This window comes from Hemicordylus capensis, chromosome 1, assembly GCF_027244095.1.
Source record: "Hemicordylus capensis ecotype Gifberg chromosome 1, rHemCap1.1.pri, whole genome shotgun sequence".
NCBI lineage: Eukaryota > Metazoa > Chordata > Lepidosauria > Squamata > Cordylidae > Hemicordylus > Hemicordylus capensis.
Window position 1 is genome coordinate 194,138,891 of NC_069657.1, and position 26,166 is coordinate 194,165,056.

Below are 26,166 nucleotides of genomic sequence, written 5' to 3' on the forward strand. Positions count from 1 at the left end.
TACCAGGATCAGAGACTTGAGAGTGGAGATCTTCTCAGCTGGAGGAGCGTGGCCTCTGGCTGGAGACAGAGTTGTTGCAGTTGCTCAGATCATGGCTGAGAGTCAGAGCACCATGGCTGGGGAAGTCTTGACTTCTCACTGTGCAGTAGAAGTCACAGACAGCTCCTGTCCATGGACAGAGTTCCTGCTTTGCCCCGCGGCTTAGCAGCAAACTCTGGGATCCTTGTTGAGCAGCTCTAGGCAAAAGATTGCCCGTAGGCACAAGACTGCTCATCTGCCATGTCCAGAGACTCCTTCTTATAGTGGTTCCATCCTTTGATGTCCATTTGAGTCTTCTGGATCACAAAAGGCGTTTATTCCTGCTATCCTCTGAATATTGTCTTTTAATTACCAAAAATCTCTCAGGATATTTGGTCAGTTCAGAGAGATCTCAGTCTCATCTTCTGTTAGCTGCTATCTTGAGGAGGGGACATAGCCCAAAGCGAATCTGCATCTCTGAGCAAATGGGCCCCCAAATGTGCTAGCCTGGTCCCAAAAGGTTTTAAAAGTCAGGAGTTAGTGAGAGAGTTAGTTCTAGTTGTGTGAGACAGCAATTACATTATTTCTTGTTTACCTCTATCTAGTGTGTATTTATAACAAAAGAATATTCAAAGTAACATCAAAAAGGGGCACATGTGTGAGGCGAGTTAATCAACACATTTGGACATGGCAGAAGCATCCTGTCAGTGAGGTAAGGGGATTACTGGACAGCAGGTTAATTTCAGCAGTGTGAGACTAGTAATTAAGCCTGACCCATTGTCTCAGTGAGTTTCCACAGACGCTGATAACCAATGCTAGATTACCCCTGCCTCTACAAATCATTTACCAGGTAGTCATGAGATTCACCTCAAGTTCAGGCATTTAATTGAACTCTTAATATAAAATGAAATCAGACACAGGCCTATATTTCACATACTTCTGAGTTGGTACCTCTGGTTCTGATATATTAATGTGGACCATCCATAAGAAAAGATGTATTCTGTCATTGAAAAAGAAGTGTTAGCATGTTCCTGGGCAGTGAGGCACTTCAGGACTTGTGGGGCAGAACATTCATTTTACAGTCAGACCATAAATCCTTATCTGCTTTACTTACTACTTGGGGATCAAGTCGAGCAACCCCAAGAATAGCCAAATGGACCACCAGACTTATGGATTTTGATTTCCAGGTGGAATATCTTCCAGGTCTTCTGAAAACACCTGCAGATTGTTTTATCTTGACTTCCACTTCCAGGTCAAGAAGAGATCCCAGAAGACGAGGATGCAGGAGTCGTAATTGCACAGATTGCTTCATCTACTCATGGAGTGATCACATCTTCTGAATGGAAAGCAGCCCTCAGTGTTGATCAAGTGCTTACTGAACTTACATAACTAATGGATGGCTACACAAAAACAAGGTAGCTGAACATCTTCAACCATACATGCATGTAGTAAGTGAGCTGTTTCCTTTAAATGAGCTGGTGCTGAGGACTTAATGTTTGGTGCCAACCTCCTTACAAGGAAAAGTTATCAAATTGCCCACGAAGGTCAAGGACCTTTAGTCAATCATGAGCTTGACTAAAAGGCAAACCAGAGAAAGTTTTTGGTGGTCAGGTATGGACAAACACATTGAAGATGTGATCAGGCACTGTATGGCTTGTGCTGTATCTGACAAGTCGCAAAAGACTTTTACCATCCCTTTGACTCCAGAAGAGTATCCCAATGGTCTCTGGGAAAAACTTGCTCTTGATATAATGGAGCCTATTGATAACCAAACCACAGATCAAAGATTTGTTATAGTGATGGTGGATTACTATTCAAGGTAGCCATAAATTTCATTTGCTGACAACATTACTATAAACAAGTGATCCAATTCATGGAGTGAAGGTCTTCCTAAAGAACTAGTGACTGACAATGGGACACAGTTTACCTCATTTGAAATGGAGCAATATTTGGATAACCACAAGACTATTTCCTTGTACCATCCTCAAGGGAATGGATTAGTGGAAAGAATGAACAGGATTAGTGAAGGAAAGTATACAACTGGCTACTACGCAATACCAATCCTGGAAAGAGGTAATCCATGAAATCCTATTTGCTTATTGAACTACTCCTCATTCCATTACAGGAAAATCACCTTTTTAACTACTGAGAAGATGCAAAGCTACCACCAAATTTACACAATGGCAACAACTGATAGGGCTTTCCATGCCATCTCACCCTGAGGATGCAGAGATTTGTGATCGGGTAAGGGAGAAGCAACAAAAATACAAATTGTATGTGGATCAGAAATGTGGTGTGAAACAGTCAATATTTCAGGTGGGGGACTTTGAGTATGGCTGCCTTATAAAGTGAGAAAGGGATGCTCCCAATATTCTGGACAAAATCAAATAATCAAAATCCAAGGAGATTCTGTCATATTGACTAAAACTGCCTTGCTCGCCCTGGTGAATGACCTACGCTGGGAGATAGACAGAGGGAGTGTGACTCTATTGATCCTCCTGGACCTCAGCGGCTTTCAATACCATTGACCATGGTATCCTTCTGGGACGTCTCTCTGGGTTGGGACTTGGGGGCACAGTTATACAGTGGCTCTGCTCCTACCTAGAGGGTCATACTCAAAAGATGGTGCTAGGGGATGCCTGCTCCACCCCTTGGCCTTTGGCCTAGGGCAGGGATTCTCAAACTTGGGTCCTCAGGTGTTATTGGACTTCATCTCCCATAATCCCCAGCCTCAGTGGCCTTTGGTTGGGGATTATGGGAGTTGAAGTCCAATAACACCTGAGGACCCAAGTTTGAGAATCACTGGCCTAGGGGGTGCCACAAGGGTCTATTCTGTCCTCCATGCTGTTTAACATTTACATGAAGCCCCTGGGAGAGGTCATCCGTAGGTGTGGGCTGTGGTGCCATCAATATGCTGACGACACCCAGCTCTACCTATCTTTTAAGTCAGCAGACACCAGGGAGGCAGTGGATGCTCTGAACCAGGGCTTGGAGGCTGTTCTGGACTGGATGGGGGCAAACAAGCTGAAACTTAATTCAGATAAGACAGAAGTTATCTGGGTTGGTAGAACTGATCATCTGAGTAATGCGGTAAATCTGGTCTTGGACGGGGTCATTCTCCCTCAGAAAGACAAAGTCTGCAGCTTGGGGGTGCTTCTGGATCCAACACTGTCCTTGGAAGTGCAGGTGGTGGCAGTGTGCAGAAGCGCCTTTTACCAACTACAGCTGGTATGCCTGCTGCGACGCTACTTGGAGAAGTTGGACCTCACCTCAGTCACTCATGCATTGGTAACATCCAGATTGGACTACTGCAATGTGCTTTATGTGGGGCTGCCCTTGAAGACTGTTTGGAAGATTCAGCTGGTCCAGAATGCTGCTGCAAGGATGCTCATGGGTGCAAGTCACTTCACAAGTATTACACCCATCCTGCATCAGCTTCATGGGCTACTGGTCTGCTTCTGGGCTAGATTCAAGGTGCTGGTATTGACCTTTAAAGCCCTACATGACTTGGGGCTGGGGTATCTGTTGGATCTCATTCACCCATATGAATCTGTCAGGGCCCTCCGCTCATCATCTCAGGCCCTGCTCATGACCCTGCCACTAACAGAGATGGGGTTGGCGGGGACGAGAGACAGGGCCTTTTCGGCCGTGGCCCCTCAGCTTTGGAACGCCCTCCCTGAAGAGCTTCGCCATGCTCCCTCCCTCAGTGATTTTAAAAAACATCTTAAAACGCACCTTTTAAAGGAGGCTTTTTAATGTTGCTTTTTATTGTTGTTGTTATATCTGGTAGGTTCTTTAGCTTTTTATATTTTTCAGTTTTTAGTTTTTAAAATAACCTTTAATTTGAACCTAATTATGATTGTGGTTTTTAATCTGACAACATTTTTGTTTAATTCAGTTAATTTTATTACTTTTATTGTATCTTGTGTCTATCTTTTTGTTGTGAGCTGCCCCAAGCAGTAGTGCAATGGAGGGGTGGGGTATAAATATTTTAAAGAAATATTGGATTATGGAAAGAAAATGAACGGAAATTAGACTTTTCAGCTTGCCTACTATGAGAAAAGAGGGAAGGGTGTCTGGTTTCAAGAGAGGAACTGAAGAGGACTTTGATCTTGCCTTCAGTTTTGACTTCACAGAAGGAGCTGATGAAAGTGATGGACTAGAAATAACACCAGTAACAGCTCCTGTGCCAGAGAGCCCAAGAATTAGGAGAAGTGTGTGTGACAGGAGACCACCTAAAAGACTTCAAGACTTTGTCACTGATTTTTAAATCAATTCAATTCTGGTTGTTATAAACAGGAAGGATGTGTATCTTTTATGTTTTGTTGTTTAGAAGTTTGTCCCAGTGGGGATCCTGTAGAGAGTGTGGGGGATAGAGTCAGAAAGGAAAGTGGGAGGGAGGAGAAAGAGAAAATGGAGTAGTTTCTGAATAAACTCTTAGTTAAATCTATTAGGGATGTGCACAAACCTGCTTGGTGTTCTATTCCTAGAAAGCTGAACAGGTTCAGAACCCTTGTGTTCGAACTGGTTCGAACGTGGGAGCGGGGACTCCTTTAAGGCGCAGGAAGGGTGCTCTTATCTCCCCCGCCGTGCTTCCTCCTTCAGCACTGCTTCAAAAACCGCTGCCGCGGGGCGGCTGTATACCCTCTTGCCGCCCCAGTCAGTGTAATACCGGAAATGGCCTGTGCGTGCGCACACTCCTCCTGGGAGTGCACAGAACTGGTTCCGTGCACATCCCTAAAACCTATATAAGATTACTTTGTGTTACTTATGAGGGAAGCAGCTATAAAACACCTGTCTTTACTGGCAAGAAAAACTGGACTTTTAAGAGACTACATGGGGGAGTCAAAGATGCAGGGAACACAGCAAAGATGTTTAGCCTCCTTGTGGGTAGCACAATGAAATGAGAAACATCCTCCACAGTATCAGTGCCCCAATTACAGTGCTTCTACATATATGATTTTATATTGGCCTTCAAGGATGACCAAATGGTGCATTTGTTGAAATTGCAGCCAAGTTTTATAATTTAAGAAAACATGGCAGAGAATAAAATAATATGAACTTAAGGGCTAAAATGAGTTCTGCTCTTGAGAGTGTAAAAGGTTTCTATTGGTTGTCTGGAGCTGGAAGGCAATCAAAACAAGTTCCATTTTTCTTTGCTTCCTATCATTCACCTGAGCACCCAGTTGCTTTCTAAGTTGATTGATTCAGCTCCTGCTCCTGCTCTTAAGGCATATGCATCTTTCTATGCACACTTTCCTGCAAGTAAGCCCCATGAACATAATGGAGGTGACTTCTAAATAAGCATGCACAGAGTTGTGTTGTCAGTAAGACAAAAAGCATATTATGTCACCACCAAGGGCAGCAATTCTAAACACACTTACTCAGGAGAAAGTCCCATTGAGCTCCATGAGGCATATTCCAAATATATTTAGGATTGCACTTCAAAGTTTATAGCATATGAATTGCAGGTGGTGGTGTTAAAATACAATTTAAAGGATTTAGTCAATCCAACAATATAAATATTTCAACACATTGGGTAGTAATACTTGGTTATCCCAGCAGTGGGCAGGCTTCTCAAGCTCAAATGCTCTTTCCATACCTTTTCTTAAAAAGTTTATCATCATTCACAGTTTATCTGTGAACATACATATTCCATCAGCTAGGTCTTGGCGCCGTAGAAGAGAGGAAGATCCATTTTTGTTTTAATTATTATTTTATAGTTTCCTTTTTAGTTGTGAGTCTATGGACTGAGTGAGAATTGGGAAAAGACATGGCACATAATAAGAGCAAAAGATGTGTTTTGAGAATGTTTTCTGTTCAAGAGGAGAACCAACAAGAAAATGTTACAGAGCATTAAAACATTAAAACAATTTAAAATAGAACACAATGTTAAAACTGTTTTTAAAAAACCCAGATAAAAACTATAAATCTAATTAAAAGCTTGGGTGAACAAATATGTCTTGACTGCCTTTTAAAAAGTTCTCAGAGATGGGAGGCTCTTATTTCAATAGCAAGCACATTCCAAAGCCTCAGGGCAGCAATGGAGAAGGCCCATTCCTAAATAGTCACCAGACCAGCCGGTGGCAACTGCAGATGAACCTCTTCAGATTATCTCAGTTGGTAGTGTGGCTCATGGCAAAGAAAAAGTTCTCTTAGATACCCATGGCCTAAGCTGTTTTGACAGTCACCTTAAGTGGCACAGCGGGGAAACACTTGACTAACAAGGTTGTCAGTTTGAATCCCTGCTGGTATGTTTTCCAGACTATGGGAAATACCTATTTCAGGCAGCAGCAAAATAGGAATATGCTGAAAGGCATAATCTCATACTGCGCGGGAGGAGGCAAAGGTAAACCTCTCCTGTATTCTACCAAAGACAACCACAGGGTTCTGTGGTAGCCAGGAGTCAAAACTGACTTTGTGGCACACTTTACTACTTTAAGCTGTTTGGGGTTTTATAGGTTATAACCAGCACCTTGTATTTTGCCCAGAAACTTATCGGAAGCCAATGTAGCTCTTTCAATACATGAGTAATACGGTCTTTCCAAGATGACCCAAGACCAACCTGGCTACCACATTCTGTGCCAACTGCAGTTTCCAAATTATGTACAAAGGCAGCCCCACATAGAGCGCATGGCAGTAGTCAGGCCTGGAGGTTACCAGCATATGTACCACTGTTCTGAGGTTGTTTATCTCAAGAAACATATATTTGATTATAAAAATCATTATAAAAATACATTGGATCAAGTTGTTGCATACTTGATGCATAGTGATACATATTGGGGCAAGAAACCCCACCTGCACTTATATGCTGATGGGGTCTGAGCTGTTGGTGACTGATCAGGAGAGGGATCTTGGGGTCATGATGGACAGCTCTTTAAAGTGTCGACTCAATGTGCAGCAGCTGTGAAAAAGGACAATTCCATGCTTGGAATCATTAGGAAGGGGATTGAACATAAAACTGCTAATATCATAATGCTTTTATAGAAAACTATGGTGCGGCCACATTTAGAATCTATATTATAAATTCTCCAAGACGGGCCATGCGTGGGGACGTGGTAGAAAGGACAAGATTGGCTGACAGAGTTTGCAAGCAGAAGCACCTGATTGGGCAGTGGGGATTCCATATGCAGATAGGGAGAAGGAGCCTGTGAGAGCAGAAGCACCATGGTGATTGGGCAGTGGGGATTCCATATGAAGATAGGGAGGAGGAGCCTGTGGCACTGGTGATTGGGCAGTGGGGATTCCCTATGCAGATAAGGAGAAGGAGCCTGTGATGGTTAAGGCCAGTTAGAATGAAAGTGTTACAGGTTGGAAGATGTTCTTGATTGTAGAGGAGAGGAATCTATATAAAAGGATAGTGGGCAGGAGTCTATGAAGAGAGGATTCATGAGGGAGGAAAGAGCCCCTTCAGGAGAAGGAGGCTGCCATCGTGTGAATTAGATGAGGAAACGAGATGAACAAGATCTGTTCACTCAGGGAGGGAGGGAGAGAGATAGAACATGAAGTGGGGGTGGGAAGAGTGGGGAAGAGCGAGTGGAGGAGAGAGAAAGAGGGGGGAAAGGATGGGGGAAGAGAGACAGAAGGTAGGGCAAAGGACGGGCCTGAGCCTTTCAGCAGCTTGAGGGGAATAAGCGGCCATGGAAGCACTAACAGCAAGGAAAGGCCCAGTCAACCACTATTGCTGTTTGGGGCTACCGAGGCCGTTGGCAGAGGGAGGGAGGCAGGCAGGCAAGGGATGGGCCCGGGCCTGTCAGCGGCCTGAGGGGAACAAGCAGCCATGGTGGTGGCAGCAGTGAGGAACGGCCCGGGTACAGATGAAGGTGGGGAGATCTCTGGGGATAGGGGGCTGCAGCTTGGCCAATGGCCGGCAGCAATGCTGCAACCACGACCAAGAAGGGTGAGGGGATGGAAGCAACAGGATGGAGAAGGAGCAGGAGTGCACCTCAGGTTAAGGTGGGGAGATCTTTGAGGTGAGGGGAGCAATCAAGTACTAACGCGCAGATGCTCCAAAGCATGCAAGAGTTCCAGCATTGAAGCGGAGAGAAATAATGGCGGTGGTCAGGATGCAGAGGTGGAGGGCTGGCAGGTGCAGCCCCTCTGGCCAGAAGATGTGGGTGGACGGCAGGCGAAGCCCCGTCGGCCAGGAAGAGGCGGTGGTGGGGAGAAATAATGGCAGCGGCGAGGAGGTGGGCTCAGGGTGGGCAAAGCCCTACTAGCCGGGGGGAGGCAATGGGAGGCAATGGCGGGATGGGGAGAGCTGCGGGCGGAGAGAGCTGTGGGGGAAGAGAGCGAGAGAGCTGCGGGGGGAGAGCGAGTGAGCGAGCTGCGGGGAAGAGCAAGTGAGCGAGCTGCGAGGGGAGAGCAAATGAGTGAGCTGTGAGGGGAGAGCGAGTGAGCGAGCTGCAGGGGAAGAGCGAGTGAGCGAGCTGTGGGGGGAGAGCGAGCGAGCTATGGGGGAGAGCGAGCAAGCTGCGGGGGAGAGCGAGCGAGCTGCAGGGGGAGAGCGATCGAGCTGCAGGGGGAGAGCGAGCAAGCTGCGGGGGGAGAGCGAGCGAGCGAGCAGCATGGAAGAGAGAGAGAGCTGCGGGGGAGAGAGCGAGTGAGCTGCGGGGGGGAGAGCGAGCAAGTGAGCTGTGGGGGAGAGCGAGCGAGAGCGCTGTGGGGGGGAGTGAGCGAGAGAACTGTGGGGGGGAGTGAGCGAGTGAGAGAGCTGCGGAGGGATGCCACAGGCTCAGTGCACAACTGCACAGATGCTTTGTGCCGGGTCAGCTAGTATTGCATAAAATTCTGGTCACCATACCTCAGAAAGCACATTATAGAACTGGAGAAGGTGCAGAAGAGGGCAACCAAGGTGATCAGGGGCCTAGTGTGCCTTCCTTATGAGATAATGCTACACCACCTGGGACTTTTTAGTTTAGAAAAAAGTCAAGTGAGCGTAGACATAATAAAGGTCTATAAAATCATGCATGGTGTGGAGAGACTGGATAGAAGGAAGTTTTTCTCCCCCTCTCATAACAGTAGAACCAGGGATCATCCAATAAAACTGATTGCCAAGAAATTTATGACCAAACAAATGGAAGTACTTTTCCACACAATGCATAATCAGCTTGTGGAATTCTCTGCCACAGGATGTGGTGACTGCGAGCAGCCTGCATGGCTTTAAGAGGGATTTAGATAAATTCATGGAAGACAAGTCTATCGATGGCTACTAGTCTGAGGGCTATAGGCTACCTGTTGGGCCTTTCATCAGTTGGGCCGTTGGTTGGGGTGTTCTCAACCTCTTTCTCTGGGAAGGTCTTCTCCAGGTCCTGATACCTGCCTCCAGTTGTACTGTACATTTGAGGTCTGCCAACCTCAATATCTGTCATGACCTTAAACTCAAGCAAAAAAACTAATTACCTTTATTTTCTTTTTCCAATTCACATCCTTCCAGCAGCATTGATTCATTGGTACTATTAATTGCTCATTCCTATTGTGCTTCATAAAATAGAATCACTTCTTAATATTCAAAAGAGCCTCTTTCTGGATTCGTCAGAGGCTCAACATTAGTAATTTTGTAAGGATACAACACAATCAAGCATAAGCGATTGCCTGTTGTGCGTAAAGACTCTGCATAAAGACTTTGACCTTGTGAAATCTTGGCAATTAATAATTGTAATAGATTGTGCCTTAAATGAAATAAACCAAAAGAGAATTCACCTAAGTATATATATAGCTTGCATGGCTATTATATGAAAAGACAATGGTTAGAGCAGTTTGGGATCCATGCCAAATTTAATCTTCTTTTATTGTGTAAGTTAAAACAAATATGTCCTATCTTGACTTGATGTATATAGCGTATGTATCTTTGCAAGACTTTAGGATGGATTGGGTCTTCTTTCAGAAACTCTCTCTTCTCTTTGCATGTCACTTTGAAGGGCAATGTCCCTTCCAGATGCCACCAGCAGAAGTGTGCCTGGGGCTAAGAGCCATTTCAGCAGTGTTTTCATCAGGTCTGCAGCACAGTAGGAACAGGTTGTGAGCCCCAGATCAGGGTCCCCATGGCTCCTATTTAACTGGGCGGTGCGGGGGGAGGCCATATGCAGAATCAAACCATATAATTAATGTAAGGTATAGTCTGGCCCTTACATATGTATCGATCCCCTGCAACTCTTGTTAAATTATAATTTTCTGTATTTCCTAAGAAAGGTTCATCTTACTCATCACATGCATATGCTACAGGGAGAGTTTTGTTCTGACATAATTTACAAACTTAATTAGCTATACAGGAGACCCTTGTTATCTGCGATTTTGCAGATCGCGGTTTCATGTATCCGTGGATGAGACTTAGAGACCCAGTTTCTTTATCTATGGCATGAAATATAGGCATTTCCTGCCCATCTGTGATTCCTGAATGGTTGGAAATGACTTCTGATGTCATTTCCGGCCACCATTTTGAAGTGCAGAGTGATTTTGCAGCTCTATGTTGTTTGTTTTTAAATTAAAATGAAAAATAGGAGGATTTGGGGAGCATACCTGGAGAATAAGGTGCTATGCGTTTCTACCCTTGTTTTTGCCCCTCCCTGCTTTTTTAGCATTTTTTTTTAAGCTCAAGGAACCCATAGGGTTAAGGTCATTTTATTCAGTTTCGTTATCCACAGAAATTGGTGGGAATGTAACCCCTGCAAATAAAGAGGGCCTCCTGTATTCCAAGAAGGTGGGCATTGACTGGCACTCAGCAGTCTTGCTTCTGGCATGTTGCACCGATTACCAACTGCCTGATACTACACATTTGTAAAGACAAGGGCCACACCAAAATCCAGATCTGGATGATAGAAATGGTAAATTTGGCTTCTAAGAAGCAGGCTGCTCACAAAAGAAAATAAGCTTCATAAACATTGGTGTGGGGCGGTGCGGGGGGGTGGAGAATCAGTTTTTAGAATGCTTTTGATGTGAATTCGGTTCGTCCCTGGGTCCGCCTTTAGCCAATCAAACAGACTCAGTGGGAATCTCTTTTGAAGCTTTATTGCACTGCAGTTGCAATGGCTCTACATTGAAAACAATAGGTTACAGCTTGAGGTGTTCTTTTATACAATCAACAAAATGGATGCTGAAGCTCCCAGCCCAATACACATAGCAAGCTGGTGACCTAACCCTTTCAAATGTGCATGCGTAACTTGACTCCATTGTTCATCAGGTGATTCCCCCCTTATTTGGTTACATCCTGTTTTCTTAACTGTCAGCAAAGAACAGTGAGAATCTTGTGAGAACCAAGTTTCTTAGATACAATTTTGTGGAGAGAGATAACAACATTGATCATGAGAGGCCGTGATGTCCCTGAGCTGGGCTGGGGTTACTTTAAGTTAGAATGAGGTATTCTGGGCAAACATGGAGTTTCTTTGGTTTTCTAAACACATCAATTCCCCCCTGAAAAATTGGATCATCCTGAATCTTCAGGATATATGGGTTTGTAAAGGTACAGCTGTATGTATGGGTCTTACATTATGGCAAGGTTTAAAGGTTCTCATAAACATTTGGATTAAAGCTAGAATGCATTATAAGCAGCAACATGTGATTATCAATAAAAGGAAAATACATGCTATAACTAGAATTATCTTCTTTGCCCATAAATCAATAGGCTCTCCATATTAGTTAAATGAAAGTTCTAACTGTTTGGAAATAATAATAGCTCTTTCTAACACATAAACTCCTAATCTTGGAAATATAGTTCTTGCCCATTGATGGAACTTTGTGTTTCATGTGGCTAAAGGGTTTGGAACATAATTGATTTTGGCTTGTCTTCGTGTTCTGTGTAATAAGCTTCCAAGATTAAGAACTTGTGATGCATTAAGTATAGGTTTCACATAAATGGTAGGTGCTAAATAAATGGGCTGTACATATGACAATAAAACTAGATATATTGCATACAACATCCTAGAGCTACAAACATAATTAGTATAATTCTATAAATCACACACATATCCTTAAGCACCCATATCTGGCATGATTTGATATAGATAAAAAGTTTTACACATAACAGCAAGGTGTACATATAAAGATCATACAATTTATAGCAAACAACATTGTTTTAACCCATCTTTATCCCAAATAAAGTATCAATAACAGTCTTGCATTGTGGAACCAGGTGCTTCTGGTGATTAATGGATTATCAGCTTGTGGAAAGCGATAGCAATGACAAGTCATGTACAATCACATTGATTAAATACAAGTGTCTATAAAATTAGCAAGTAAAGCTTGGGCTAGCTTAATGTCTTAGAGCACAAAGGGACCAGTAACTTGGGGATAGGTGCAGACTTGCAGGTAAATGCTCTGGGTGAAACAATGAGATGATTGGCACAATATGTAAGTAAGGAAATGACCGGAGAGCAAGCATGTGAGGTCCATGTCCTTACAGCACAGGAGATAGCAGGGTTTTCAACATAATGACAGCACATAGTCACTACAAGAAAGAAATATAAGAAAGTGGTGTAAATCATCAACTCCCACTCCCCTTAGTGTCCTCTAGAGTCTGTCATGGCCAAAAAGGAAGCCATGGAGAGCTTTAGAATTCAAAATCTAAAAGTCCTTGGTAAGAAAAAATATTTTAGTCCTTCAGTTGAGAACCAAATGCTCTTGTACAACGTTGCAGGATTTTGGCTATCCTGGATGTTTTCTGAGAATGTTGTTTTGGCTTGTTTGGCTAGTGTCCATAGACAAGCTCGAATGTTCATGTGTTTGGGAGCCTTGACTCCCCACCTTGTGGGCAATCTGAAATTGTGTCCTTGGCAAGGTATCTTACCCAGGTAGGATGGTTCCAGGGCTTTACAGCTTGGGGAAATGCTGTTACATGTATGACTCCAGAGAAAAGTGGCAGTCTTCAGGCATCTGTTGTCTATCCCTCTCCTACAGCACTTAGGAGCAGGAAGATGAACTTTGCATTGGGCCCTCTTCCTCGAACACAGGACAGGGTAGCAGATGGACGTTCTGTCTCCATTTGGTTGGATTGGAAATTCAGATAGGGACTGCCCTCTGGTAGCTGCTACTGCTGATGGTTAGTTTTCCTGGGTCAGTGTTGATGTCCTCTGGAGACTCCCTTGGGATCACGTTCTGGCGATGGATCCAGGTATTCTGGGGAGGACCAATCCTTCTTGGAAAGACAATTCAAGGCATTGTTGGTTGCAAACCTGTTTACTTGAGAGAAAGACAGGCAAGTGAGTTGCCAATTCCCTCCCCCCATGTAGGGACAGCATCCTGAGACTAAGTCTCTGGGCACCAACTGTCAGCACAAAAGGAAAAGTCAAGTTTTCAAGGCAAATAATACATAGGATGGATAAAACCTGAGGCTATTTTAAATTTGGTCTTTTGGCAATTTTTTTTTCTTTTCTGCAATTTATATTTTTGTTTCCCTGCTTGCCCTGGGCCCCTCTTCCCCCGAAGACCAGAACAGGGGATGATGTCCTCATTTAGGGCTTGGTGGTTTGTGTTGTAGGCTGGTTTCTGATCACGAGAACAAAATGGCAATCCTGGGCAAAAAGGCAAAGCAATAAAGTTAAAAAGAAAAAGGCATTCACATTTTTCACCCCCCCTTGTGAGTTTGGGGTTTTGAGGAGGCATTAAAGCCTTTCAGGTCAAGAGGCTGCAACATAAAACTTCAGCGCTTGAATTGGGTGTAACGGCTAACAAAGTCCAGTTTCCATGTGGCATCTCACATTCTCTTCTGTATCCTGTTCTTTCTCCTTATAACAACCCTGTGAGGCAGGCCAAATCATTTGAGTGGCAGGCTCTGTGTCACCCAGCAAGTGTCATGGCTGAATGAGGGTTTGGACTCGGGTTTCCCCGATCCTAGTCCAGCACTCTAACCACTGCACCATGTTGGCTGACAATTATACTTACAGGCCTTTATCAGGGCAATCAATCTCCATCCAGTCTAACTGACTTCATTCTCCATAAAGGGGTGATTCGTCAGTAACATCTGGCTTTGGGATCTTCATCTAGGTCACGTGTAGATGGTTGTGGTGTTCCAGCTCTCCATCTTTAGCCTCATAACTCAGCAAATGACCAATGAGTAAGGGTTTGGGGTTTGACATCTTTGTAGGGTAACAATATCTTCTGGGGAAAACCTATATAAGAAAGAAACAGTCCATGCCCCCAGGCAAAATACTATACCTTGTTGAAATAGGATTGAGACTTCTGGACGAGGCCTAATATCTCATGAAGCAAAGTAAAGTGTCCCTTTTTACAGGCCTCTTTAGTAAAAGGTGTTATCAGAAAAATTGTCCATAATCATGCAGAGGGGTGAAACCTGTGATAATAAAGTCAAGTCTCTCCTCAGGAGCTGTGAAAACAGGGTATGGGTTTCACAGTAACACACAAAGCTTGATCCTTTCAAACTGGGAAGTCTTCTAGGTAAAATGCAAATCGGTACTTTGGAACTCTCTTCCACTTGCAGGAGTGGCAAAACAAAATTCCTTTCATCAAATCTCATGTGGAATTTTAAGATTCAGCTACTGTGAAGGCAAAGCAGGGCTACTGGATGAGACAAATTTAAAATTTAAACCTTAGACCATTTGATTATTAGCTCTCAGTTTACATCAAATCAGTTAGCAGAAATATTGCATAGATTTTGCAAAAACATGACAATAATACAATTAGACTAATTTATCTTAAAATCCATTTTCCCTTCTCATCCACAATTAACTGGCTGGAACACAAACTGCTTTACAGAGAACCTTCCCCCCCCTCCCATCTGGAAATGGGCGGAGTTGGCATTGTTCATCAGAGATCAGCTTTCAGTTGTGAGAAAGAATTTGAGATGGGAACTTCCGGTTTAGAGAAAAGTTTTGAGCTCACAGAAAATAGGTAAGAGACCATGTCAGGGAAATCAGTAAACATAACATATAAAGGCTTATGATACTCAGTAGTGGCAGAAATATCACACTCAACTTGATATAAGAATGAATGAAATAGAGCTTGCTCTCATGCCTAATGCATTTAGCCAGCCATAAGCAGCACTTTTGCAGAGGTGGGAAGATTCAGCACCTCAGTTGGCCAGCTGACCGCTGAAAGTTCCCCCTGTTGCTCAGGCCATGACCAATTTTATGTTCAATTAATATAATAACTGTGAATTTGGAATTCAGTGTCAGAGCAAGTTTGGTCTGGAACAGTTTACAGAAAAAGACATGTCACTAGAATAAATACATTCACAAATACAACAGAAACCTCATCTTCACAGAGATGAGTTATAAGATTGATGTAGGGTTGAATTCCTACACAGAACCAGAGCTTTGGGCTCCCGCTCAGAAACATGCACACACACACACACACACACACACACACACACACACACAGGCTTGTCTTGTGTATTTCACAGAACAAAGGACTAAACAAAAAAAAATTCCATGAGTCGCAAAGAATTTTATAACATTTTCAATATGTTAGCCATAAACTCAGTTAAGAAAGTAGCTTAAACAGAACAAACTTATCACAGTCATCCATAAAACAATCTGTAATTCCATATTACCTTTCCACATCACAACTTACGACTTACTGGTGCTTTTCAATCAATTTTTGTTTATTTGTTAACAACTTCCAACCAAAATCCTTTCACATCTCCTTCTAGTCTTTTCTCTGCAATTCCCTGCATTCCTTCAAACTCCATTTTCTTTCCTCTTTTCCAACTGCAAGCAGTTGAAGAGAGGGGGGAAAAGAAAAAGAGAACAAAGGCAGCCTTTTGTTCGGAGAAACTTTTTGCAGCAAGAACAGTGTTATCTTTTGGCTTCCTGACAACAGGACAGTAGCAGCAAGAAATTAGACTGTTTGCAACACAAGGGCAGCAAACAGCTGTTCGAGCTTGGAAACAGAACACAGAGACAACATGATTTTAGCAAAAGACAATTATTCTTTCTTCTTTAATACTTTCTTCAGACCCCTCCCTCTCTTCTCAGACTGAGAGTTCCCTTGTTCTCCATAGCATGTTGGAAAGGAGAAGCTGCTTGGAGCATGATGGTAATACATATGGTGGGGGTTTCTTTGGTGGGCCTGCGCATATTGGTGTTATTAAAATTTACCGGTATGTGTATAAAATAAAAGCAATTGCAAAAGGATGTTACTGAGCTCATGATATGGCCAAACTTCCATACAGAGGCATTTTTAAAACTTTCATTCTGAGGGTGCCTCCCCCTCCCGTGAGAATCATCCAATTTTTCAACACACATTCTAAAGGTACTTGCTATTTCTACTCCCCATAGCCCCCCCTCTAGTTTGCCCCTGCACGGGCTGCCCCTACTGGGCTGTATGCTGTCCCTGCACAGACTTAAGTTTGCCCCTGCACGGGCTGCCCCTACACAGGCTGTAATTTCCCCTCGCCCCTGCGCGGACTGGGTACTCACCAAAAGACGTCTCTGGATTTCACTCTCTCTGTCTCACTCACTCTCTCCATTCACACTTTCATTCACTCTTGCCTCGATTCCCAGATGTGGCATGTTTGTAACGACTGGCATGTCTCGGGCCTAAGAGAATCCTCCACAGACAAAACGCTGTGGGGCGCGCTGGATTTCGTTGTCCCGTGACGGGTCAGACTGTCCACCCAGAGGTCACATCCGAGTCACGGCACCAAATTGATGTGAATTCGGTTCGTCCCTGGGTCCGCCTTTAGCCAATCAAACAGACTCAGTGGGAATCTCTTTTGAGGCTTTATTGCACTGCAGTTGCAAGGTATTCAACGGCTATGGCTCTACATTGAATACAATAGGTTACAGCTTGAGGTGTTCTTTTATACAATCAACAAAATGGATGCTGAAGCTCCCAGACCAATACACATAGCAAGCTGATGACCTAACCCTTTCAAATGAGCATGCGTAACTTGACTCCATTGTTCATCAGGTGATTCCCCCCTTATTTGGTTACATCCTGTTTTCTTAACTGTCAGCAAAGAACAGTGAGAATCTTGTGAGAACCAAGTTTCTTAGATACAATTTAGTGGAGAGAGATAACGACATTGATCATGAGAGGCCGTGATGTCCCTGAGCTGGGCTGGGGTTACTTTAAGTTAGAATGAGGTATTCAGGGCAAACATGGAGTTTCTTTGGTTTTCTAAACACATCACTTTGACTAAACATTCAGCGAGTGTCAGTTAGGACCTGGAAGACCCAGATAAAAATCTCCATGGTGGTTGATCACCCTGGTGAATGAATGACTTAAGCCGGAGACAAAGGGAGTGTGTGGAAATGTTTTTGTAATATGTCCAGCCAGTAGGTGGCACTAGCATTTGCTAGTAGTGATCTTAATTGGAGGCAGAGTCCCTCCCTTCTTCCTGCCTGTACTTTTTGTTGACCTTGTCCATTCCTGTTACACAATAAAGTAGTCTTAGCCTATAATGGCTGCCTTCCTCTGAGCTCTCATAACAGGGAGTGTAACTCTGCTGACTCTCCTGGACCTCTCAGTGGCTTTTGGTAACAATGACCTTAGTGTACTTCTGGGTTGTCTCTCTGGCTTGGGACTCAGGCCGCACTGTTTTACTATCTGGAATCTGGATGGCCTTACTCAGAAGGTGGTGCTGGTGGGGAGCACCTGCTCGGTCCTAAGTGGATGCTGCAGGTTCCTGTTCAACATAGACTTGAAACAGTTCTAGTCGCATCTGCTAGCTTATCCTGCTGTTCATTTGGTTTTATGCTTATTTTATTACTTATTGTTGTTGGTTTATTATTATTATTATTATTATTTTATTGTAAGTGCCCCAAACAGCAGTGTGCTGGAGGAGTGGGACAGAAATAATTTAAATTAAATAAAAATATATACTCAGCTGGGAAGCACATTGGGTAGCCTTGGGTCTCTCATTTTCACGAAGTCTAATCTACATTACAGAGTGGTTGAGCAGATAAAATGGAGAGGAGGAGATGATTATTACATTTATATCCCACTCTTCCTTCAAGGAGCCCAGAGCGGTGTACAACATACTTAGGTTTCTCTTTCACAACAACCCTGTGAAGTAGGTTAGGCTGAGAGAGAAGTGACTGGCCCAGAGTCACCCAGCAAGTCTCATGGCTGAATGGGGATTTGAACTCGGGTCTCCCCGGTTCTAGTCCAGCACTCTAACCACTCACACCACGCTGGCTCTTTGAGATGACTGTTTACACTGCCCAAAGCTTCTTGGGGAATTGGTGGAATAAAGATTTATTTTTTTAAAAAAATAAAATGCTTAGCAGCCAGTATACTTGTTTATCCATCAGGTGTCTTGGGATTCTGGATTTCTTTAATGCAGGGGTTCCCAATCTGTGGTACTCCAGATGTTGCTGAACTACAACTCCCATCATCCCTAGTTACAATACACTGTAGCTGGGGATAATGGGAGTTGTAATTCAGCAACAGCTGGAGTACCACAGATTGGGAAGACCTGCTTTAATGCATTTTTGACAATCTGTATCACAATGCAATAAAATGTTAGGGGAAACTGTCATGATTTTGTATGTACCCAAGGACTTGGCTTTTTCAGCACATTCTTTATATTTCACATTTCCACACACAAATATTCATTTAAAGTGTAAGTTGATCAACATCTAATATTAGGCCTAAAGATGGCTACCCTGGGTAAAGTTACTTAATTCTGAATTGTTGTTCTTTGTATCCTTAGCAATGTTTAATTTTTAATTAGAAAAGCAAAATTATTCAAGCGGCCATTGGCCTGAAATATATAACTTTGTAGGAGTTCATTACAGTATATGAGATATGCAGGAAATACATGAGGCAGGTTTCAAGTTGCTATGCTGATAAGAACCCAAGAAGAGCCCTGCTGGAACAGACTGAAAGGCCATCGAGCCCAGCCTCCAGTTTTATTCACAGTAGCCAGCCAGATAGGTACACAGGAAACTATCTTCTCCTTAACCATTGCTGGATCTAGCTCAGGATTTCCTGCTCTGACTGGCAGCAGTTCTCCATAGTTTTTCAGACGGGAATCTCTCCCAGCCCTACCTGGAGATGCCAGGGATTGAACCTGGCACTTTCTACATACAGAGCAGATGCTTTACCACTGAGATATGGTCTATCACAAGATACCTCCATAAAACAAGGCACAAGCACTCCCCCATTGCATGTCTCTGACATCTGGCTTTCAGAGGTACAGGGCCTCTGAACATATTAGCTGTAATGGCTAGTAGTTGTTAATAGGCCTATCTTTCTTAAATTTGTCTCTTTTAAAAATAGCTAAGATGATTATGATTAATAGCGTAATAATAATAGTCATGGCTGACATCCATAATGCTGAGTGGCAAGAATGTTGTGCTATTATAGTTCCACTAAATCAGGAGCAGTGCTTGAAAAACATGGCAAATAATTATGATCAATCAAGTTATGAGGCCTGGATATATGAGGGTTGGCTGGGGGAATTCAGTAAAATGAGGGGAACCCTTCCAAATTCCCACAGGTAAAGAAGTCGCTTTCAAAATGTCCAAATTCCACAGAATCCTAACAAGTAGACCTCCCATAGCTCCATTGTATATTCCTTTTTTAGCCTACTTTCCAGTAGGCTTATGAGATCACCCAGCATTCTGTGTGTGAGTCTGTGTGTGTGTATCTGTCCATCCATGTGTGTATCCCCCTCTATCAGCTTCGCAATGTCTGGACCAATATGAACCAAATCGAGTACAGTTGTAGGGACACCTCAACAGTATAGTTTATGATGATGTCATCCACCCTGATCCAAGATGGTGGACGTGTAAACTTTTGAGGCGCAAGTGGGCTAACTTGTGAACTCTTTAACCAATTTGAACCAATCTTCTACAGCTGTAGGGACACAGGGATGCCCAAATGGCGTCGTGTGTGATGATGTCATTCACTCCAATTCAAGATGGTGGTTGCATGAACATCTGAGGTGCAAGTGGGCTAATTTGTGGACTGTCTAATCAATTTAAAACAAATTAGGTACAGTTGCAGTAAGTGATACACAGGGACAACTCAACGGCATAGTTTGTGCAGGTGTCATCCACACCGATTCAAGATGGCGGACGCATAAACTTTTGAGGTGCAAGTGAGCTAACTTGTGAACTGTTTAACCAATTTGAACCAAATTTGCTACAGCTGTAGGGACACACAAGGACACCTCAAAGGCGAAGATTGTGATGATGTCATCCACCCTAATTCAAGATGGCAAGTGCACTAACTTGTGGACAGTCTAACCAATTTGAACCAAATTTGCTACAGCTGAATGGACACATAGGGATGCCCCAATGGTGTAGTTCGTGATGATGCCACCCACCCTGATCCAAGATGGTGGGTTCATAAACCTTTCAGGTGCAAGTGCACTCACCTGAGGACTGTCTGACAGATTTGAACCAAATTTGGAACAGCTGTAGTGAGTGACACACAGGGACACCTCAAAACCCCTGCTAACTCGGCAAAGAGGCACCTTTTAATGTGGTGATTCTCTTTATTTAGCAGGGGGAGAGTAACTGGCCCTGTCCACCCCCAACACAGTACCTCCAGTGACTTGCTGGTGTCTATCTTATATTTCTTTTTAGATTGTGAGCCCTTCGGGAACAGAGTTCCATCTTATTTATTTGTTTGTTGTTCCTCCGTGTAAACCGCCCTGAGCCATTTTTGGAAGGGCGGTATAGAAATCGAATGAATGAATGGTGCAGTTTGTAATTATGACAGCCACCCCGATCCAAGATGACAGACACATGAATATTTGAGGCACAAGAGATCTAACTTGTGGATTTCGATTTGTACCAGACTTAGTCTAGATGTAGAGACAGTGAAAGGAAAGTAGGCTGATTAGTTCTTACTAGAACAACTTGTTAATATGATGAGATCTGACAGTTCTATTCAGGTTGGCATGTCTCTTTAAGAACAAAATACTTAGTGACCCTTGTTTTATTTCAGTATACACAAACTTCCTCACTCACTGACATGAAGGCTGACAAACATCTTCCCATCATTTGGAAACCATTTTGAGAATGAGATTACAACATCTTTGCCTTTGCCCAATTCAAGTGTGCATTCATAAAAGTGTCCTGTGCAGGCATGTACTGAAACTAGGACAGACTGAAAAAGGTGTATAATACTGGCAACCGCCTCACCACCCTCTGCCAAAAAAACTGCACTCAGATTCATAACTAAATGTAGAGGAGCAGCAAAACATTGTGGGAGTGCCAGAAAAGAACAAAACAAAAGACACTGCTTTGGTCTCTAGCATTTCCCAGCTGAATTTGTAAGGACAGAATGGGAAGGCTTTTAGCTACTCACACAGGACACAGGCCTGGTTCTCAGGCCCTTCTTCTCTATGGTTTGCCTCCATAGAAAACCTGACAAACCTGCAAGCCACTTGCTAGCTAACAGTGCAAACAAAGAGATTTTGAAATCCCAGGACCTTGTATTTTAAATTGTGTATTGCTATGCCTAAAAACTCTTCTTTTGGAAACTAAGATTGAATGGGTAAACTTTACTCTCTGTTTTAAGAAAGCTGACAGGATCAAAAGTTCATGGCTGCTGTTCTGCAGTTTCAGTTTGAGAGATAACAGTGTGACAGTTGGGTTTTGGAGGGAAAGGGCGGTTTGATTGTGTTGGTCATGGTCTGAAAAATAGAGGGAATTTGAGTTATGCTTATTGAATTGTTAAAAAAAATGTTGGAGTTATCTGTGTATATAATTTATAATTTATTTTATTTATTTAAAATATTTATACCCCGCCCCTCCAGTGCACTACTGCTCGGGGTGGCTCACAACAATAAGATAGACAGATAGATAGATTGCGACGTCTGCGCGCCCAGTACTTCCGGCCACTTCTGGGTGAAGAAGAAGAAGGGGTGGCAGGGAGGTATGCTGCCGCCCTGAGGGATTTTACAGAACTCCAGCGCTGGCAGGGGGAAAGCAGGGGGAGGGGTAAGTGCACCCTCCCCCACCCTTAAAATCCTACCCCCCACCCCCGCTGAACATTTGAACCATCCAGTGATCGAATCTGTTTGGAGGCCCGTAAAAGGGCCTCCAAACAGATTCGTGCACATCTCTACCCCACGCCTAAAGCCTTTCCACTCTACTGAGGCTTTTTTTTTTTTTAATGTGGTATTACTACAAAGGTTGAATGGCTGTTTTAGTAGGCGCAGCCATAGAAAAGAAAAGTCTACTTGGTGGCAGTGGTAAAGCATAGATATCACGGGACTGGTGGGACCTGTACTTCCTCCATACGTAATGTCACAGCAGTGGGACAAGTAGTTCTGCCACACTTTTGAATTGCATACAGATGGAAACAATGCAGTAAAGATTTACTTTGTTTTCTGTCATATTACGAGCCATCAGAGTATATAATTAACCTCCTCTTAAGAAAGGATGCAACATTTGCCTATAGCCACATCAGGAAGCAAATAATCCTTCCCCCATGTCATTTCCACCCCACCCCACCCCACCCCACCCACCTTTTTATAGAAGTTTGGTTGGGTAATTCTTTTCTAATTTGTACACTGCCTGCATATGCTAGGATTGATATGGTCCTGTAGTGTTATGGATTCTAAGATGTGAATTAATGTATATTTTGTCTTAATAAAAATTGTTTTAAAAATGTGACTGTTCATTAAGCTCCTGCCTTGGACTAAAAGGACAGGGAGTCTAAGCCTACATAGCCTGGATGCCCTGCCCACCAGTGTTTGAAGTGCCCTGACTTCTTTGAGCCCAGAGACTCCGCTGTTGTCCCTGTAGTTCTTCTTGTCCTGCAGAGGTACATGCTTAAAGCTGTACAGATTTAATTATGATCAGATTTGAAGAGCAAGTCTTTGAGTGCTATGTCATCATGCCCACTGCCTAGCCTTCTATTTGTGGACCTCTAGTAATTAGGACAGCTGTAATAGGATTTCTGAAGCCATACACAAGCTCTTGGGGTACAGTGAGAGCCACAAAGTGCTTTTCTGCTGGGCTATATTCTGGCATTCTTGATTAGATTTCATTGTGGGCTGTTCTGTGTGAAAATCTTGATGTGCTGAGCCGGGGCGTGTCTCTAGGGCTCCTCATAGTTCCCAGTCTCCCCTGAATATCACTGTTTTAGTAGTCGTTTAAATTGATGAGGTGTATACCTCAGTTTGTTTCCTCCACATCACAAGCAACTTTTCACTGAGGAGGTATGTATGAGAGAAGACCTCAGGAGTGATAAAATCTTGGGAACACATGCTTTTTATTTTTAAAACAGCTGTAACATTGTGCTCTTGTATAATCTTGTTCCCAAAGAGCACCTGCCACCACTGATGCTTGAGATTGCTAGAAGTACTTCTGCTAATTGGAATAGGTGTGGTTCCTACTATGCCCAAATAATCCAAAGATATGAAAATATGTTGAGAATGAATCACTCACTGAATTCTCCAGTTCTGCTTAGCAACTCCCAGCTTCACCAAGGTATTTATTTATCTAAAACTTGGGAAAATGGGGATTGCAGCTATTAGTATAAAGGCAGCCAAACCACTGACAGACATTGCTTCCCTGAATCTGTCTAATCCCCTTTTAAAGCCATCTAAAACTGCTGATCATCATTACATCTTGTAGGAATGAATTCCATAAATCAGTGGTGTGGAGAAGTACTTGGTTTTGTCCATCCTGAATTTACTACCAATCAGCTTGATTGGATGACCCTGAGTTCTAGTATTACAAACAGGGAGAAAAAAATCTTATCTGCTTTCTTTACATTATACATAATGAAGGAAAGGGAAGGAGATTTAGAAATTTAATTGCTGTTTCCCCTTCCAGCAGGACTACCACCTCTTTGGTTTTGTATAGCAATGCCGCCCACCCAGAGAACCCCACCTTATTATTCTGTAATGCCAGGTCAGTTCAAAATAAAGCTGAGGTAGTCCATGACTTGATTATGGATGAAGGAGCTGACCTGCCCTGTATTACAGAGACCTGGTCAGGAGAGGCTAGTGGTCCAGTTTGGTCCCAGCTTCTCTCAGAGGGTTGCTCCATGGTGGAGCAGGTGAGAGGATTTGAGCGGGAAGGTAGGGTGGCTGTGGTCTACCAGAATGCCATCTCCCTTACCAGGATCCCTGTCAGAGATTTGGCCTATACTGAATGTGTGTAGCTAAGCCTAGGGACCAGGGATAGACTGGGACTTCTGCTGGTGTACCAATCACCCGTTGCCCAGTGGAGTCCCTAAATGAGCTGATGGACCTGGTTGCTGAGCTGGCATTGGAATAGCCCAGGTTATTGTTGGTGTGCTTTAATGTTCATTTTGGGACCGGGTTGTCAGGAGCAGCTCAAGAGTTCATAGCTACCATGATGACTGTGGGCCTATCCCAATTGGTTTCTGATCTGACACATGATGCTGGCCACATGCTCAATTTGGTCTTTTGCTCTGATCAGGGTGGTGTTTCATGGGTGGAGACTCCTATCTCTCCATTGTCATGGATGGATCACCATCTGGCTAAAGTAGAACTTACAGCCACGACCCACCTCTGCCGGGGTGAAGGACCTATTAGACTGGTCTGCCCAAGGAGGTTATTGGATCCAATAGGATACCAAGAAGCCTTGAAAGGGTTTAAGGTTGGCTCTGCTAATGATTCTGTTGATGTTCTGGTACAAAGATGGTATAATGAACTCACCAGAGCAGTAGACACAATAGCTCCCAAGTGTCCTCTGCGATTTGCTTTAAAGATAGACCCGTAGTATTTGGATGAGTTACGGGAGCTGAAGTGGCAAGGTAGACGATTAGAGGGCAAGTGGAGGAAGACTCAGAGTGAGTCTGATCAGGTACAACACAGAGCACATTTGAAGACATATGCTCTGGCAGTGCAGGTGGCAAAGAACCAGTTCTTTTCTGCCCACATTGCTTCTGCAAATTCACGTCCAGCTGAGTTGTCTAGAGTTGTGAGGGGGCTAGTATGTACCCCTCCCCCTTGAATTTAAAATTGGAACCATTGGTTACTGCAGAGTCTACTGTGGAGGTGTCTAGCAACTCCTCCTATGGGATTAGATTGGATTACTTTCAGTTTGTGATTCCTGAGGAAGTGGACAAACTGCTTTGGATTGTGCATCCTACAACCTGTTCTCTTGACCCTTGCCCAACTTGGCTTATCTCATCTGATAATCTTATTATCAGAGAGGGTCTGGTAAATATTATAAATGCTTCTCTGAGGGAGGGCAGGATGCCTTGTCTTAAGGAGGCTATTATTAGACCACTTTTGAAGAAAGCGACACTGGATCCCTCAGAGTTAGCTAATTACAGACTTGTTTCTAATCTTCCATGGTTGGGAAAGGTGGTTGAGCAAGTGGTGGCCTCTCGGCTCCAGGCAGTTTTGGATGATGCAGATTATCTAGACCCATTTCAAACTAGCTTTAAAGTGGGCTATGGGGTTGAGACTGCCTTGGTCGGCCTGATAGATTATCTCCAACTGGCTATCGACAGAGGGAGTGTGACTCTGCTGATCCTTTCAGATCTCTTTGTGGCTTTCAATTCCATCGACCATGGTATCCTTCTGGACTGCCTGAAAGAGATAAGATTGGGTGGCACTGTTTTACAGTGGTTCTGCTCCTACCTCTCTGGCAGATTCCAGATGGTGTCACTTCAATCAATCAATCAATTTATTACAGCCATAGGCCATACAGAGATCATACAAAGTTTAAAACAAGAATAAAAGCAAAATATGCCAACAGCAATACAATACATAACAATCAGGACAAAACAATAGCTCCTAAGAATTAGATCTTAAACAAGATCTTAGTCTAATAGTGACATAAAAGAATTTCGTCGCCACCTTAGTAACCTCATTATCTTGATCCTTAAGACAGAAATTCAAATAAAAGGAGTCAGCTCTTCCTGGGAATTGCTCTAACAGAGGGAATATGAGTCCTTTCCTAGTATTGGAATAAAGGGAGCAATATAACAGCACATGAGAAACTGTTTCAGGGAGGCCTGCACCACAAGGGCATAGGCCAAAATCTGACAATCCCTTATTAAACCTTTTTTCCAAAAGGGCTGAAGGCAGCACATTCATACGGGCCCTAGTGAAAGCTATCCTAAACTTTAAAAAGTGTAGGGAAGCTAAATATTTAGCACCTCTGTTCCCCAAAGGGGGCATGATACCAAAAAAATAGAGGAGAGCAGGTCCTATTTCCCCTAGAAACAAGATTCTGGTGCTCAGTGTCATGAAGGCGTTGTATAAGTATAACCTTCGCCTTCTCATTTCCCATGAGTAAAATT

The 26,166-nt window shown here is 43.5% G+C and overlaps 1 long non-coding RNA gene across 1 annotated transcript; it reads left to right on the top strand.

The window, feature by feature from the left end:
- Nucleotides 1-22,523, top strand: LOC128331448 (uncharacterized). Its single transcript, XR_008310305.1, has 4 exons — nt 1-730; nt 1,271-1,433; nt 2,144-2,262; nt 20,875-22,523. It is a non-coding gene; the product is annotated as an uncharacterized LOC128331448 (long non-coding RNA).
- The last annotated feature ends 3,643 nt before the right edge of the window (nt 22,524-26,166 follow it).